Source organism: Bos mutus, chromosome 15 (assembly GCF_027580195.1).
Source record: "Bos mutus isolate GX-2022 chromosome 15, NWIPB_WYAK_1.1, whole genome shotgun sequence".
NCBI lineage: Eukaryota > Metazoa > Chordata > Mammalia > Artiodactyla > Bovidae > Bos > Bos mutus.
Genome location: NC_091631.1, coordinates 54,883,664 through 54,898,347, shown reverse-complemented (window position 1 = coordinate 54,898,347; position 14,684 = coordinate 54,883,664). Strand labels below are relative to the sequence as shown.

The window sequence follows — 14,684 nt, the reverse complement described above, 5'->3', positions numbered from 1 at the left end:
TCATGTGAGAGTTATAGAGAGTTACAGGACTATAGATTGGAATTGATTATCTCATAATTTCACTAAGTTATTTTACCTTATACAACAACCTATGAGTGGAGAGAGGCTTTAGTGGAACTTTTGCTAAATGAGGAAATGAAGGCTCGGGTTGACAAGCATTGCAAGTGTGAGTTGATGGGAACGTTAAAATCTGTTGACTTTCCTGACCAGTGCTTTTTCCATTTCTCAGAGTGGCACAGGTATCATCTTCAGTGGATGGGAAGACACGATTGTGTGGTAGTTACGAACTGGGCACTTGAGTCAAATTCTGGGTTCATATCTAAGCTCTGTAACATCCTGAGTGAGTTTTCGTTTCTAAGCCTCATTAAAGTGAGGACGACAGTACCTAACTCAAAGAATTGTCGAGATTAAACTACACACTACCCATGGTTTTGAGCTCAGTGCTTGGTCCACAGCCGGCACCTTGCCCTGATGGCTGATTGTGATGGTGATGGATTGACTCAGGCCAGGATCTCTGGGAAGGCTGCTCTGATCCGTAGCTATGGTGGCTGGGACTTTATCTTAAGTCGGTGTTCACTTAATGCCCAGGACTGTGACACTGAAGAGTGTGCATAGACCTCACTAACAGGATGACCTTGACCTGGCCTAACACTTCTAACCAAAATTGGACAAGGTGGTCTGTGTCTTTACTTGGCTGTGAGGAATGTTATATATTCTAATGCAAGAATAGATACGAAAACTCTAGGCTTGAGAAGATTCAGGGGAAGCAGATACTACTCTTAATGCCGTGGGCTTCTCCCACCAAGCTGGCCTGTTTATTCATCAGGTTAATAGCCCTACCGTTTAGTTTTCTTGAGACTCTATAACTCCTACTGTTCATTTTAAATCTTCTGTCACATGAATGGCCAGCTTCCTAATTTAATCCTCTGTTCTGTATCTTAATTCTGTAACAGAATTCTCTGTTATTTCCTAATGGAGCATGTGTTAATTTTTAGTAAAATAATTGGCAGCCTGTGAGATAAGCAAATCTGGTTCGATGCAGGTCTGTATGAAGACATGATGGTTCAGTGATTAGTTCATTATTTATTAGTCTGCTTAAATATAAGAAATTTAAATTTGTAGTGCTGGTAACTGATTTCACAAGGGATTCCTGAAGCTAGGAAGTAATTTCTGTGAAATGAACTGCAGTGCAAATTATCTTAAATATAACCAGCCTTAAAAATGACCAGTGTGTGTGTTTAGCAGAGCTCGCCACCCCAGAGCTCCTGGGGCTCTTCATTTGGGGTTTCTTCTGTGTGTGCTATAATTATCCTACAAGCTGTATTCTTAGGATCATCCAGGTATGCTTCCCCTGCATTAAACTTGGGAGGTGAATGAATCAGTATGATGAAGATAGTCTCCAGTCAGTATTCCTTGAGTGCTCATGGTCATCTGGCCGTTGTACTGAATGTGTGGGCAAGAGAGACCCCCTTTTCTGGTACAGCTTAGCTATAGGAGACAAGAATGGAACTTGAGACCCCTGTGTTTTCTTATTTAAAAAACAATGTATCCCTTTATTAATAAACCAGCTGACAAGTTCATGGGGGAAATTGATAGTTTCCTGTGACACAACTGGTGTTCTTACATGTGTAAGCCTTAAAAAAAATGAGTAGCAGTTTACAGTGGTCAAGTGCAATTTTGCCATTAAGTACATTTGGACGTATTGATCGCCTTGTGATAGTGTATGAAAGTGCTAGGTACACTCAAATGCCTGTCTTGAAAAATTAATAAGTAGCAAGGAGAGTGGAAAATTGCTTGTTGCAAGGAGAAGCTCTATGGAGCAGACTGATGTAAAAGCTATTATCGTTTGTATCTATTGATGAAGCAAAAGCTATTATGCTTTGTATCTGTTGACAGGTGCTGTGTATCTACTGTGAAAATTAATTGAGTTTTGTTCTAACAAAGTCTTTTTAATTTTATGTGGTTCTTTTTACCTTTTGACCCTCCCTTATGTGGTTCCTGATAAAACCATAGTGACCATGGTGATGTAAATGAAGAGTTCCTCCCTAGTTGAGTATTTTCTATTGGGTAAAGACATACTTGGAATACACTAGGAGAAGAGACCTTAAATCAGCATACATACACACAGGGCCAACTATATAGAGTTGATTGATACGTTAGCCTGGTGGTGATTTTTTTCACTATATTTACACATACATGTGTGTTATACACACACTATATTTACACACATACATATGTGTATATATATATATGAAATCATTAAGTTATACACCTTAAATATCATTTCTATGTGTCAGCAATATCCAAGTTGTTAATATATATGTTAAAAAGTCTGCAGAAAAGAAGGGATTAAAAGTTTTCATTCCACTAGAATACAGGCAGATGCAAGAGTTGCTTTTATAACTGACTTGCCAAGTTGAATGCTTAGGACCTGAAACTTAACTTGGTCTTCAGGATAATTTAATACGTTTAATTTTGCACCCGAGTTACAAAGGTATTCACTGGTAGTCGATGGTACAAAAAGAGTCTCACGTTACGGACAAGCACTAGAAAATGGGAAGGTTGGGGAGTGTGAAGCAAAAAAATATTCTTGTGCAGATGAAAACACACAGTTTGCAGAATCCTTGGTGGCGGGGAGCCCATATACATTGTAGATTTGGGTTACACAACATGAATGTACTTAATGCCATGGAACTGTGCACTTAAAAATGGCAAAAAATGGTACATTTTATGTATATTTAATGTATATTTTGTCCCCCAAAAGATGCAAAACTGACCATGACTCATTTTCAGAAAGGGAGCCAACTTGGAGGCACTGAATCTGGGACCCTCGCTTGTGCCCTTGGGAGGAGTAACTTCCCTTTGTTTCCTTGATTTGGAAGAGCAGGAAGTGGGCAGTTCAGGGTGGTGTTTTCTGTTAGGTCAGCATTGGAGTGGTAGGAGGAATTGCTGGCTTTGTTTACAGACAAAGTAAATTTAACAAATTAATATCCTGGAGGAGCGTCTAGCCGCTTCCTCTTTCTCCCCAAATTTAGCCACATGAGTTGGGTGGGGGAGAGGTTTCTGAATTCCAAGTGAAGTGTACTTGTTGGTTAATCTAGGTTAATGGCCAATCTAGGATGTCCTGGAACCCAATCCCATTTTGTTTTTGTGGAAAAACTTTGTCTACTTTGCATTCCATCTCACCAGCTCACAATTCAAACTGAGCAATGGAATTCATCGCTAGAGACTGTGTCTCATTTTATAGTTTTACTTGTCGTGGTTGTGTTCTGTCCAAATCATTTTTCTTACACACACTCTCCTTTTACCATCCTAGGGGCTCGAAAGTGCCCTGTTACATCCCTCTGCCTTCTTACTCTCTTACAGTCTTCTGTGAGATAGGTTGGCATGAGAGCCCAGTCATTTTTTTGTTCACAGTTGACAACTAGCAGAAAGGAATTTTATTATTATTTTTTTCAGAAAGCAATTTTAGAACTGAAAAATAGGACAGATGTAAGGAGCACTGAGGAAAATTCCTAGCCCTCCCTCGAGTGGGATAGGAGTAAACATTGCTCCTGTTGGAATGAGTTACGATAAATACAAGCTTCCAGAAATGTGGGGGTTGACTTTACATGTCCAGGGACAAACCTTGTCCTCAGATGACCAGTATTTGTTTTCACAGCTTCAGTTTTTACACATAGTGAAAACTTTCAGTTATTTGAATATTCTATAGAGATTGTCAGCTTTTATTTTGCCAAATAAGGACATTAAAAATACCATCTCTTTGCACCATCATTTCATAAAAGACATTTAAAAACATATAAAAAACAATTTCAGAATAAAGGACAGGCACTTGAATATATTTAGTTTTGTGAAAAATCCAATCATATACTTATTATTTTTTTTTATTGTGCTTTCGATTGATTAAGGCTTCCCTGGTGGCTCAGAGGTTAAAGCGTCTGCCTGCAATGTGGGAGACCTGGGTTCGATCCCTGGGTCTGGGAGATCCCCTGGAGAAGGAAATGGCAACCCACTCCAGTATTCTTGCCTGGAGAATCCCATGGACAGAGGAGCCTGGTGGGCTACAGTCTACGGGGTTGCAAAGAGTTGGACACGACTGGAATGGGTTGCCATTTCCTTCTCCAGGGGATCTCCCAGACCCAGGGATCGAACCCAGGTCTCCCGCATTGCAGACAGACGCTTTAACCTCTGAGCCACCAGGGAAGCCTTAATCAATCGAAAGCACACACACACACACAAATAGTAAGTACATGATTGGATTTTTCACAAAGCTAAATATATTTAAATGCCTGTCCTTTATTCTGAAATTGAGTTTTTTATATGTTTTTAAATGTCTTTTATGAAATGATGGTGCAAAGAGATGGTATTTTTAATGTCCTTATTTGGCAAAATAAAAGCTGACAGTCTCTATAGAATATTCAAATAACTGAAAGTTTTTACTATGTGTAAAAAATGAAGCTATGAAAACATACTTCATCCTGGGCCTGTGTCAGTGTTCAGGCTAGAGTTTGGGAATCACTGGTGTATGTAGGCCTGGGACTTTTGAGCCAGCTCACTCACCTGGAGGAGCAGAAGAGAGAGAAGTTACATTCTGTATAACCCAAATTGTTCTTTTTTGCAAGTTATTCAATGAAAAGACTTGGAAGCTACCCAAGCAGCTCACGGTGGTTTACTTGGGATAAAACTGTGGTGTGTTCATGATCAGAGCATCAAAGGGAGATGCTTCGTTCTGTGTTTTACACTGCTGTTGGCCTTGGATAGCCTTTCCAAGTAATTCTAGGAATGCTGCGAATTCCTTGGTTATTTGAAACTTTTGTTTTTCCAGTTTTGACGTTTTGAAATTGTTTTTGTGTGACCCTTAGCTGTAAAGTCTTTGATGTTTGAACACCGGTTTCCTGAGGATGGGTGGGCAGTGGGAAGGCATCAGGTATGAGTTTGAAAGTTATATGAGTTTCAGATACAGAAACTCTGGAAAATTTTCAAGTGACTTCATTTGAATTAAGTCCTAAAGCTAGTTTAGGTTTGAAGAATATATAATAGGTAAGCGTTTCTGTAGGTGAACACTGGTTTTTGAGAAAAACATGACAAATACTTTTAAACACTGAGTTCCTGAAAGGCCCGTGGGAATGGAGTATTACAGCCCCTTGATAAAACAGTTCTAAAATTATATGGGGGGGATGGTCATTGCCTTGGGAATTTCTTCTCTGAAAACAAAGTACTTAAATGGGATGGCATATGTCCAGATATCTGGAGAAATTAGGTACTGTTTAGTTAATCTTGAGAAAATAACAATTTTATGAATAAGGTTTTATTTTTTACTTATTATTTCAGTACATACTTATTGGAGGTTCTGATTTGTGCTGTGTATTGTTTTAAAAATTGAGGGTCTAGTCAGGACTTGGACATAACCCTGCCCTCATAGAGTTTATGTTCTAGAGAGCAAGACAGATAATACATGAGAAAAAGATTATTGTGCTATTAAATGAGAAGGTGCTGAGGTGAAGACAAATGGCGGTGGGGTTGGGGAAGAGAAAGGACTACTTTAAGTAGAATGGCTAGTGCAGTTTGCCTTTTTCTGGTAGCATTTTCGTCTAGTCCAGAAAGAGAGGCAGGAGGCTGTAGGAGGCACACAAGACTATGGCCTTGAGGTAGCAGAGAACTTGGTGGATCAATGGAGCTTAGAGGGCTAAGGGAGAAGGGGCATTCTAGGCTCTTCTTAACAGGGCTCTGCAAGTGCTGAGTGAATGAATGAGTATAAGATTTTTTTTTTTTTTTTTGAGTATAAGATTTTTACAGCACATCCTTACTGTAGATTAAAAGAGGGTGATCATGAGTGAGAGGTGGGTGTCACTGGAAATGATGGTCAGCTGATCAACTCACAGGGTCTGGAGCAGGATCTCAGTTGGGCGCCCAAGTTTTAGGGTCCATGTTCTTGGCCCAGAGACTTGATGTCATCAGTAGTCAGCAGTAAACCAGGGCCTTAAGGAGGAACTTACTCCCAGCAAACACACACGGGATGGATGCTGATCCATTTACATGCGGTTTCCTTTTCTAGTGGCTAAAATACCATGTTAATGTGTGCTGTATCGGGCAGCCCTTTTTCCAGCATCGAGGCACTGGAAAAATAAGTATGTAAGCAAAAGCCTACTGAGTAAATTTAGAATAGGCTCAAGAAAGTCTCAAGGCATGTTCTGCATGGGTTCAGCTGAGGCTTGATAAAGCAGTATCTTTGCTTCACAATGAAGAACACTTTTTAGAATAAGACTGAATTTATGTTTAATTTGGGAGTCACTGGTTGCTTTTTCTAGGCTTCCTTTCTCATCATCTTTTGCACAGTCTTTCTTTTTTGTTTCGTCTATATTTTTTTTTGTTTTATATGACAGTTTTTTTTTTTCTGATTATACAATAACAAGTGAATACTGTAGAAAGTAGCCACACTGTAAAGAGAAGACCACTGTTAGTATAGTGAGGCCTGTCCTTTTCCTTTGTATTTATTAATATATGTAGCAGGCCACTCAGTGAGGCAAACTTTAAAATGTCTGTCTCCTGCCATAAATATTTAAAGTTGGTAGCAGATTGTGTCAGAGGTGATAGCAAATCCTCTTGGAACAGACTTCTGCTTTAGGAAGCTTCCTGTGTAGCTTAGTTGGTAAAGTGTCTGCCTGCAATGCAGGAGACCTGGGTTCAATTTCTGGGTCAGGAAGTTCCCCTGGAGAAGGAAATGGCAACCCGCCCCAGTATTCCTGCCTGGAGAATTCCATGGAGAGGAGCCTGGCGGGCTACAGTTCATGGGCTTGAAAGGGTCGGACACGATTTAGCACTCTCTTTCTTTCTGCTTTAGTAAGATCATCAAAATGCCTCTTTGGTTGTATAGTTATAATATTCTTGTATTTTTTAATAATGTGAGTAAAGCAGTCAGAATGCAAGTAAGTCAACTAGAGATACAAAGTGATTAACATTTAATAATGTAAATGGTTCTCATTGAGGGAGGGTACATCTCAGCAGGAATTTTAATTGTTTATAGAAAATTTAAGACATATGTCCAAGTTAAAAGACCAGTATAGTGAACCCCCATAGACTTTGATGCAGCTTGAACAGGTCACTCTGCTGTTATGTCATCTGCACCCCGTCTGGTCTCTTCCCTCACAGATTATTCTGTAGCAGTCCCCAAACAGCATGTCATTTCTTCTGTAAATATTTCGATACATAGCTCAATAAGGACTCTTAAAAAATCAAAACAGTAATCATGATATTGCTATACCTAAAATTTTAACTTAGGTGATTTCTTAGTATCGTATAGAGACTTAGGTTTGATTTTTTTTTTACTCTTTTTCTTTCCATGTTCAAAATTCTTTGAAGCTAGTTGCTAAGTGCAGCCCACATTCCAGGAGGAAGAAGATTAACCTCTGCCTTCTGGGGAAAGGGGGAGGAATTCAGAGAGTTATGAGTCAAGTCATTTTTTTGTTTTACCCTGGTAGTCTCCTTGGGCCTGAAGTTGAAGATGGTAGAAAGGATTCAGAACTGAACAGATATTCCAGGAGACTATGAAGGAAAAAAAATATGGCCAAAGGGAGCTCCCTGGGCTGATGAACTGTAGGAGCTGTGATGACGAGTTTATAACTTTAGGTTTTCTTTTTGTGTGTTATAATTTATACTTGCAGTGAAATCTGTTAAATCCCTACCTGTGTAGCATCAGCATTAGTTAGCTGAGAGAAGTGAGAAGGTTAAGCTGTAGCAGTAAGCTGGCCATTGGTTCTCAAAGAGCAGCTACAGAGCGGTAGTCACCAGTGAAATGTGACAAGTCACAGCAGCCAGGGCATAGAAGCCTCTCATGGGAACCCTCAAACATTCAGGAGGACTTCAATTTCCTGTCATAGAAGAAGACGCTCGAATTCCTTTCTTTAGTTTTTTTTTTTTTTTTGGCCATGCTGGCCAGCCTGCGGGATCTTAGTTTCCCAAACCAGGGATCAAACCCATGTTCCCTGCATTGGGAGCACAGAGTCTTAACCACTGGATGGCCAGGGAAGTCCCTCCTTTCTTTAAATCTTAAAGAAAATGTGACCCCAGAAGGCTGGAGTTCTGGGGTTACTCGTGATACATCCATGTTTTCATAAAGCAAGATGGATATAACATGAGGAATTGATTGGGGAGTACAGTGTGAGAGTCTTACTACATGAACCTCTATTTGTTGTAAAGTGGTGGTGTTTTGGATATAACATGGAGCCTAACAGGAAAATAGCTGTAGTAATTCATAGGAACACATTACTCTTTATTTGAATGACTGGCCACTTAGGTTTTTTAAATTAAATTTAGTTCTTTTTATCCTTTTTTTTATATGAAAACAGGTATTTATTATAGAACCATGTCTAAAAATTAAGGCTTAAACAACAACAAAAAACATAATTCCACACATTGACATTGACTTTGTAGCATGAAAATACTTAGCCCGAAGAGGCAAGTTTGTTCTTGATGAATTAACATATAATAAATTCTCATGACATGATTCCAAAATATATGTATGAACTGACTTGACATGTTTATAAACATAAGGGCAATTTAAACACTGGTATTAGTTTTCACGAATTCAATTTAAGGTCAGTGACTGGAGAGTTATATTAAAAAAAAAAATCTGAGATGAAATATTCTTTAGGAAGCTACCACATACCTATGTATATTTTGAAGACCAAGGGTTTAAAGTCCACTCTTGATGAACACCGTTAAACAAAGGATGTATAACATCCATCACATGTCTGTTCCAAAAACAGCATGTTTCCAAAAGTATACATTTCTTTACAAATAAACATCACGCCACTAATAACTATAGAGGAACCTACAGAGTTGAGTTCCAAAATATGCTCTCATCCCTGAGCCATATCTTAAGGCCTCCACTTTAATCTTGGGGCTTTAAGAACATCTTCTTTGCTTTAATTGGTTTTATGTCTCCATTTTCATCTTCTTTGTAAATGGCAAGGTCTCTTTTCTTAGCAAACTTTTTCCCAATTGTCCCCACCAAGGTCTCATATCTTCTAGCCATTTCTTCATCTGACACATCGAGCTCCACTGTTTGCTCTTCAACTTCTTCTGCTTTGTTCTTGGTGTTCATCTGAAGCATTAATTTCTCAACCTCAGGATTAAATCCTCTGAATGACATTCTTCCATAGAGAAGATCTTCACACAACAAGAAACTCTGCTCTTCTATAATGAAACTCTCTTTCTCTTTCAGCTCAGAAAAATCCAAGTACTAGTGCTCTTCACTAATGATTTTCTTTTCTTCCTCTTCTAGTTGTTTCTTGGTTTCCGAGTCCAGTCCCCTTTGCATGAACTTCACGCGCAGCAAGTTCTTGGACAACTTAGTTTTGCGCTCGGCCGCCATACTGACTCCCACCGGGCGCCGCGGTCCTCTTTTTATCCTTTTGTTTATTCTAGTGACAGTGTTTACTCTTACCAAGTGGCAGAGTTACCAAAATTGCTAGTTCGAGACCAATAGTAATGAATTTTTAAAAGGTTATAAGTATATACATTTAAAGGCTTATCAGATCTGTTTTTTTCCCCTCAGATTTATAAAAAATTTTTTTACTTTCTTTTTTGGGTCCCACATTTACTGAATTGAATTAAATTCCATCCATTCCAGTCACTGAATTCTACCTTTCAGTTAATTCGCACCGCACATTATTATTGGTCTATGCAAAAGCCCTCTTGTTTTATATATTAATTTCCCTATTTCTACTTCCATTTATATTCTCTCATCTATATTTTGTTGGCTCTGTGTTTCTCCATTCTACCTTTTTTCCCTTAATGCACATGATATTGTATGAATGTGTTTAATTCGTGGCATTATGATACAGCGCTCATTTTTTTTTTTAAAGCCATACTCTGTTTATGAGGCTGTGTGTGTGTGTGTGTGTGTGTGTGTGTGTGTGTGTGTGTGCGTGTGTGCATGCGCTAAGTCCCTGTGTCTGACTCTGTGTGACCCTGTGGACTGTAGCCTGCCAGGCTCCTCTGTCCATGGGGATTCTCCAGGCAAGAGTACTGGAGTGGGTTGCCCTCCTCCAGGAGATCTTCCCAAACCAGGGATCAAACCCCTGTCGCTTACATCTCCTGCATTGGCAGGAAGGTTCTTTACCACTAGTGCCATTTGGGAAGCTCTTTATGAGACTATAATAATCTCACTTTTTAAAGTATTTCTTTATATGCTCATTTTTCATTTTCCTTATTGGTACCACAACCAATACTGCCATGAATATCTTGGTATGTGTGTCTGGGCAGGGGTTTCTCTGCGGTATAGAGCCAGGAGTAGGAGTTCAGGGTTATTGGATATCCTGGTACTTAATTTCTCTAAGCACTGGTGGTATTTTCTCCATAATGACTGCAGCAGTTTTAATTGTAACCAGAAATACAGAGTGACCATTTCCCTAGGCCTTTGTCAATAATTTGAATTGCATGGATTTATAATTTTGCCATTTTTATGTGTATAAAATAGTATTTCCTTATTTAATTTGTGTTCTTTTGAATATGAGTGGGTTTGAGTATGTCTTCATGTGTATGTATTGCTGTCTGGCTTCTTCTTTTGTAAATTGCCTATTTATATCTGTTGTCTACTTTCCAGTGGGATTTTTTTTTTATCCCAATGATTTTCATTTCAGTTATTTACTCCCAATCTGTTACCCACCTGCTGACTTTGTGGTGACTTTCTTTAAATGGAGACCTTTGATTTTATTATTGTAACATCTGTCACTTTTCCTGGTTTGTTCTTTGAGAATATTGTGTAAGAAATTGTTCTCTACATCAAGAAGATGAAGACGTTCTCCTATATAACCTTTTATTAGCTTTGTATTTTAGTTTTTCTTTTTACATTTTGGTTTTTAGTATTATTACATCTGGAGTCCACATCTGGAGATTATGTGAGGTAAGGATCCAACTTTATTTTTTCCATAGAGTGTACAAATTTTCCGTCACTGTACGCTAAATAATTTATCCTTTTCCACTGACTTATGCAAGATACCACCTCTGTCACACACCAAGTTTCATAAACAGATGAGTTTGTTTCTGGGCTTTTAACTTTATTACACTGGTCTTTGTCTATCCTATATCATTGGCTTTTTTAAAAATAAATTGTGGTTTTGCTTATTCTTTCTTTTTCCTGTCTAATTACATTGGCTAGAATATCCTATACTATGTTGAACAGTATCTGTGGTGATACATTTTTAACTTGTTATTGGCCTGAAAAGGAAGCATCAAATTTTTTTCATTAATTACGATGTTTGCTATAGGGCATTAATCCATAGCCTTCAAAAAGTTATGTAAGTTCTGTTTTATCCTCGCTTTATTTTTTGTTTTTACAAAGAAATTATAATTGAATGTTGAACTTTATCAAATGTCTTTCCCATGTGTTTTGAGATGTATTTTCTTGTTGTCAGTCACTAAGTTGTGTCCAACTTTTTGCAACCCCATGGACTGCAGCATGCCAGGCTTCCCTGTCCTTCACTGTCTCCTGGAGTTTGTTCAAATTCACATCTACTGAGTTGGTAACACTATCTAGCCATCTCATCCTCTGCTGCCCTCTTCTCCTTTTGCCTTCAATCTTTCCTAGCATCAAGGTCTTTTCCAATGAATTGGCAGTTCGCATCAGGTGGCCAAGGTATTGGAGCTTCAGCTTCAGCATCAGTCCCTCCAGAGAATATTGAAGGTTGATTTCCTTTTGGATTGACTGGTTTGATCTCCTTGCAGTTCAAGGGACTCTCAAGAGTCTTCTCCAGCACCACAATTCAAAAGCATCAATTCTTCAGTGCTGAGCCTTCTTTATGGTTCTTCTTTACTCCATTGCTGTGGTGAAATAAATTTATAGATCTTCTGGTATTAAATTATCTTTGCATTTCTAGAATAATCTCTTGATAAAGTACTTAATAAAAGTATTAGGGTTATTTTTTTCAAACTCTCAGTTGGTGTCTATTCGCTGATATTTAGGGAGTTGGTGTCTCTGTCCATTCATGAAATTGACCTGTAATTTTCTTTTAAATATTGTCCTTGTCAGTTTTTAAAATTTGAATTGAAGGATGATTGCCTTAACAGTGTGTAAGTTTCTACTGTACAAGAGCATGAATCAGCTGTAGTGAAGTGAAGTGAAGTCGCTCAGTCGTGTCTGACTCTTTGCGACCCCATGGACTGTGGCCTACCAGGCTCCTCTGTCCATGGGATTTTCCAGGCAATAGTACTGGAATGGATTGCCATTTCCTTTTCCAGGGGACCTTCCTGACCCAGGGATCAAACCCGGGTCTCTCGCATTGTAGACAGACGCTTTACCGTCTGAGCCACCAGGGAAGTCCAAATCAGCTGTAAGTATACAATATCCCCTCCCTGTTGAACCTCCCTCCCACCCCTACATCCTATGCATCTAGGTCATCACAGAGCACCCAGCTGAGCTCCCTGTGTTATCACAGTTTCCCACTAGCTATCTGTTTTACACATTGTAGTGTATATATGTATATATATCAATGCTGCTCTCTCAGTTCATCCCATCTTCTTCTTTCCCAACTGTGTCCACAAGTTTGTTCTCTATATCTCTGTCTCTATTTCTGCCCTGCAAATAGGTTCCTTCAGTACCATTTTTCTAGTTCTGTATATATGCATTAATGTACCATGCTTGTTCTTCTCTTTCTGACTTACTTCACTCTGTTTGGCAGACTCTAGGTTCATCTACATCACTACAAATGACCCAATTTTATTCCTTTTTATGGCTGAATAGTATTCCATCGTGGGCTTCCCTGGTGGCTTGGTAAAAAATCTGCCTACCAGTGAGGAGCCTCACGTTTGAAAGAGCTCCTGGAGAGGGAAATGGCAGTCCACTCCAGTATTATTGCCAGGGAAATTCCATGGACAGAGGAATCTGGAGGGCTACAGTCCATGGGTCACAAAGAATCAGACATGACTTAACAGCTAAACAACAGCAATATTCCATTGTATATATGCATCACAACTTCTTTATCCATTTGTCTGTCAATGGCCATCTAGGTTGCTTCCATGTCCTGGCTATTAAATATAGTGCAGCAGTGAACACTGCTGTACATGTGTCTTTTTAAATTATGGTTTTCTCAAGTTTTTCTTTTTTTTTTAAGGTTGTACTCCCCTGAAAAATGAACTGAACATCTCTCACAGTTTTTCTAATTTTTATTTATCCATTCATATACTACAGGACATCTTGATTGCTTTCAAAATATCATTCTTAATATTAGCTGATAGTTCAAAAATTCCCATTGAGAATGGGATCTTGTCAAGAATGTCTACCACCAATTCTATTGATCATCATACTTGAGCTTGCCAACATCGTAAGTCAGTAAAAAAATAAAAACATGTTAGGGTTCGGAGGCAAGTAATAAAACTGATTATCCATAGATAACTTGACTGTCTATATGGATGACTCAAAAGAAAGTACAAATCATTTTTAGAAATAAGAATTTAGCAAGTCGGCTAGATATAAAAAACCATTTATAAAACCCGTGTTGCATTTTTATATACCAGCAAACATCAGTTAGAAAATGAAAATTTAAGAACATGCCATTTACAACAGCATAGAAAAATACAAAACACATAGGAATATATTTAACAAAAGCTTTGTAAGCCCCTAATGGAGAAAATGATAAAACTATGTTGAAAGAAATTAAAGGATCCTTAAGTGAAGAGAGATACACAAGAGAGACTAAGGATTATGTGAATGTCAGTTTCCCCCAATTTTATTTATCGAGTTGGTATAATTCTAATAAAAATAAAATCCCAACCTTTTTATTTCGTAGGCCTTTGATAAAATGATTCTTAAATATATATTGAGATTCAGAGGCCCTAAGTAGGAAATGGCAACCCCCACCAGTGTTCTTGCCTGGAGAATTCCATGGATGGAGGAGGCTGGTGGGCTACTGTCCATGGGGCTGCAAAGAGCTGGACATGACTGAGCGATTGAGCAAAGGCCTAACTATGGTCCACTCTTTGTGTGTGTCTTTTGGCTGTGCTGGGTCTTCATTGCTGTTCAGGTTTTTCTCTAGTTGCGCTGAGTGGGGACTGCTGTCTAGTTGCAGTGTGAGGACACCTCATTGCAGTGGCTTCTCTTGTTGCGGAGCATGGGCTGAAGGTTGCATGGGCTCAGGAGTCGTGACTCCCTGGCTCTAGAGCACAGGCTCAATAGTTGTGGCACACAGGCTTAGTTGCTCCTCGGCTTGTGGGATCTTCTGGATCAGTGATAAACCTGTATCTCCTGCAATGGCAGGCGGATTCTTTATGACTGAGACACCAGGGAAGTCCTTGGTCCACTCTTGAAGAATGATAAGTTTGGGGAAATAGTCTTCATAGATATAATGACTGGTAAAGCTGTTGAATTTAGGTGATGGTATTGTTGCAGGGATAGACAAATAGACCAACAGAGCAAAATAGAGAATCCAGAAACAAAACCACATGACTCTCCATATATAACAAGTTGGTTTTCAAATCAGTGGAGAAAGGATAGTTTTTTCCTTCAATAAATATTAATTGGATGCATGCTACGTGAGTGCTAAGTCACTTCAGTTGTGTCTGACTCTTTGTGGCCCCAGGGGCTGTAGCCCACCAGGCTCCTCTGTCCATGGGATTCTCCAGGCAAGAATACTGGAGTGGGTTGCCATGCCCTCCTCCAGTGGATTTTCCAGACCCAGGGATTGAAC

The 14,684-nt window shown here is 39.0% G+C and overlaps 1 pseudogene; it reads right to left on the bottom strand.

Moving 5' to 3' along the window:
- Positions 1-8,865: 8,865 nt before the first annotated feature.
- LOC102279057 (M-phase phosphoprotein 6 pseudogene) lies at positions 8,866-9,410 on the bottom strand (annotated as a pseudogene).
- Positions 9,411-14,684: the final 5,274 nt, after the last annotated feature.